Raw genomic sequence first — 4,222 nt, forward strand, 5'->3', positions numbered from 1 at the left:
TGAATTTCAAAGATGGAAATAATATGTTAACAACATCAGAACCGCTTTGCCTCAATGCTAAAATTTAGAAGTCTTGCATGAGCTTGAACACTTTAAAATGTATAAATTGTGAGCATTCTATTTGGTTAAGATTTGCATCTTTAAGAAAACCTTCATGCTTGTATAATTGAACTCACATAGACAATTATATCTATAACTAATAGTAATTGGTAGAAACTTATCTTTTGAGATTCACTTGACTCAATCTTATGACATTTAGACCTCCAAAGAAATTAGTAATGTTCAAATTCATCTTTAATGAATTTGTTGAATATTGAGTGTTGAGTTCTTAATCAAGCCCAAGGATGCCTATTTTAATGAATCTAGAACAATGATCACAATCAACAAACAAGTACAAAATAGGCCTAGGATGATGTATTACAATGTAATTTTCCTACAATTTTCTCATAAATACTCCATCACATTGCTCTTCAAAGATTCTTGAAATGTTATTGATAATTTCAATATGATTTTGAATGTATATATTTAAATGCAAGACATAGATCAAGACACACATGTGCTAGGTTGGATCACAAAGTCCAAATTAAAAAAAAAAAATCATATTTAACTTGAAATATATATTTAAAAATTAACAATTGAAATTTATAATTACAAAAATAACTTAAGTTGTGCACTTGTAAAACTAGCTCAAATTAAAAACCATTAATCCAATTCGTAGAAAAATGTACCACTCATAGACTCGTTGACATATTAAAGACATTCTCATCAAAACAAACCATAACACAAAAACATAGATATATGATTCCATCTTTATAATAAGTATAATGATAAAAACAAACTCAGACAAAAACATACACATTTGTATATTTATTCTAATAATCAAATTTATACAAAATCCCAAGATTACACCTTGAAATGTCTTCTTTACTCTGCCCTAGTTTATTTAACACCAATACACATCAAACTATAAAATTTGCAACAAACCCTAAATGTGTTTTACCTCAGATAAATAATCGATGAATTGTTGTATGCATCTGTTCTGAGATCCACCATCATTCACTATTCTATTCCTGAACAAATCTGCCATTTCCCGAGCCCTAGACCGTAATTGCCCACCAATCCCTCCTCCTACCATTACATTCCTCACAGCTTTACAAATCTCCTCTCTGCTAAGCCCTCTCCCATTCTTTCCCTTCTCAACTTCAACTCCAATCTTGAATTCCTCAACAATAAGTCGAGCATTAATGGCCTGACCCAATTGCATAGGTAGAGCAATCAGAGGCAATCCACTGCTCAATCCTTCCATAATCGAACTCCACCCACAATGGCTCATAATCGAACTCCACCCACAATGGCTCACAAAGCTTCCAGAATTTCTCTTTACGGCGCCCAACCCGCCATTGCAATTCCCCTGTTCCCAATTCGAGCCCCAAATCTATCTGGCAATAAGGCCAACAAACGATTCTTCTGATTTTCATGAAAATCCCTCTCTGAATTACAAGGAAACCGAAGAACACAAATGAATGGCTGCCCGCTGGCCTCTAAACCCAAAGTTATCTCCTCTATCTCCTCTCTGGAGAGAAAATATTCACTGCCAAATGGTACATAAACAACAGATGAAGCTCTTTGCAAATCCAACCATCTCAAGCAAACAGAAGAATCAACCAGATCTGGAGATTTTTTCCCAAAGAATGGGCGCTGAAGTTTATTACCCAACAGAGGACCAACTGGTACAACTCTTTTCCCCGTTGTTTTCTGCAAAAACTCTATATATTTCCCCTCTTAACTCCTCACAGGATTTAATGGCTATGGCAGAACATCCCTTGTAGCAATTCATGATGCGATCCCTCATTGTTAGGTTTCCAATCTTGTAATTATAGAGACCCAATCTCGCTCTTGCTTCAGGCAGCTGCCATGAAATTATAGATGATGGGTATTCTGGCGGCGGCCTGGCCAAATTCTCAGGTGTGATTTCATGGGTTTCGCCTCATGCTGGACTGTAATCGTAGGAATAATATGCGGCGCCATAAGTGATGAAAAAAATTGCAGGTATGATGAGCTTAGCAGCTTCAGTAGCAGCCCATGATTCCAATACATCATAGATAATGAAATCTGGGCAGAGCTTTTGGATTAGGGTTTGAAATGGGTTTTGCATTTTGTGGGGAGATCTGTGGTGTTCTCAATCCCAGGCAGTAGACCTTCCACCGTCGGTAATGGTAATTCTATGAGGTTTATATTTCCTTTGCCTGGAAGACTGTTTTGGTCTGAGAATAATGGCTTGAACTTTGCTATATTGTGTTGTGTTGAAACGAAAGAGATGTGGATTCCATTGTCTGCAAGCTCTGTGTCTAGGGCCAGGTAGGGGTAAATATGGCCGTGAGCTAGACATGGAAACATTACAATGTGAGACAGTTTGTCCATGGCAGAATGGGTTTGCAGGATGTTGAAGATAACTATGGAAATTGTATTAAGAAGGAAGAACTGTGATGTTATTTGGTCCAATCAATTTGGAAAATTTTGACACACATCAATTTGGAAAATTTTGTTTTATTTATTCTCATGAGAGATGGATTCATGTTGAATCACTACTCATGAAACATGGGTCAATGAGTTTGACTCAAAATCACATAGTTAAATCCTAATATTCACATCACAACACATCACGTCAATCAATGTAGATCGAGTACCTTGCCACTCTGTTCTCCATACAATCTTCATCTTATTTGCACGGTAGAACTTTGTGCCAATAACTGCCCTCCGGTATACTCTGCGCATTGTCAGATGGCCACTTGTTAAGTAGTCGTGAGGACTACCTTCGTCAACATGTAGCCGCTACATGGGATGTCATAAGACTTTCATTTTAAAAAAAAAATGTAAAATGGACATTGAACTACCTACAGCTAAGGTTTGAAGGTGTGACTCATCACACAATTCATTAAAATAGTGCACCTAGTGAAATGTTTCTAAAAAATGACTTTTTCAACATTCGACCAAAGCTTACTCTAAAAATATCTGCTAATTGAATTTAAAATTATCATTTGTTGTTAATAGAATATTGTATAACTATATAAAATGTAACATATATGCAACTTAAATGGACCAAATAGTTATTATTAATTATAAATATTTGTTATATATAACTTTTATAAATAACACAAAAAGGCAAATACTTTAACACAAAAAAATAATTTGTTGTTATAAAAATAACACATTATTATATAAAAGACATCATATATCCAACACAAAGGGACCATTAGTTGAACACTTTTTTTTTTCTTTTTTTTTGACACTCTCACACATTTCATATTTCATAAGAAAATACAAGGCATTTATAGGTATTCACTTTTTATTTTTGTGATAATACATTTTATATTTGTGATGATACATATTATTGATATGGTTTACTTTATGCATATACATTGCTACCCCAATATTTGTACACATAAGAATAATATGTGTACACTAAGATAACAATGTTTATTCAAGCGAGCACATTATGTTTTGAGTGACACACACATATTAGATAGCTATGATATTTTGTTTGAGACAAAAAGTTATTTGTTTCACTCATTAATGAATTCATTTATTTATTTTTTCTATAACATATATACATTTTCATGTGTTCAAGTATTGATATATTTTTTATCAACATTTGGATTTTTTTATATTTACAAATAGATCAACTAATTACAATATATAGTAAAAATGTGTTGGAAGATTGGATTCTATGTTCACGATAGGGTGATCGACTATTGGACCCCGCTCAACTATTGGGTCCTCTCCCCTAGTTTTTACTTTAATTTTAATTTATATATATTGTTCATAAAATAATTCATTAAGTACTAATAATTTTTTTCTTTTTAATATTTAAAATACAAGTATATTTTATTAATAAATATTAAAAAAATCATATTGTTAATTTTTCATACTACATTGAAATAAAAATATTGTCTATTAATTTGTTTCTTAGAAAAAATGTCTCTCAATGTTGTCTTTTAAAATCATTTTAGAAATTATAATTTTATAATATATAATTTTTTTTGTAATTTAATAGTTATTTTTTTTAATTTTATAATATAAAAATTTACAATATTCTTTTATGAAAGTCTATTGAACAATTTTTTTGGTTCATTTCTTGTCATATGTTCTTTCCTTACTCAACTCAACTTTTAATTTATAAGTACATCTTTTATAAATTCAACTAAATGATAATAAATTTTTA

The 4,222-nt window shown here is 31.9% G+C and overlaps 1 pseudogene; it reads right to left on the minus strand.

Annotated features, from left to right (window-relative positions):
• Positions 1-839: 839 nt before the first annotated feature.
• On the minus strand, positions 840-2,658 carry LOC149563122 (UDP-glucosyltransferase 29-like; annotated as a pseudogene).
• Positions 2,659-4,222: the final 1,564 nt, after the last annotated feature.

Source organism: Cupressus sempervirens, chromosome 4 (assembly GCF_028749045.1).
Source record: "Cupressus sempervirens isolate cs-2001-9-10 chromosome 4, ASM2874904v1, whole genome shotgun sequence".
Lineage (NCBI taxonomy): Eukaryota > Viridiplantae > Streptophyta > Pinopsida > Cupressales > Cupressaceae > Cupressus > Cupressus sempervirens.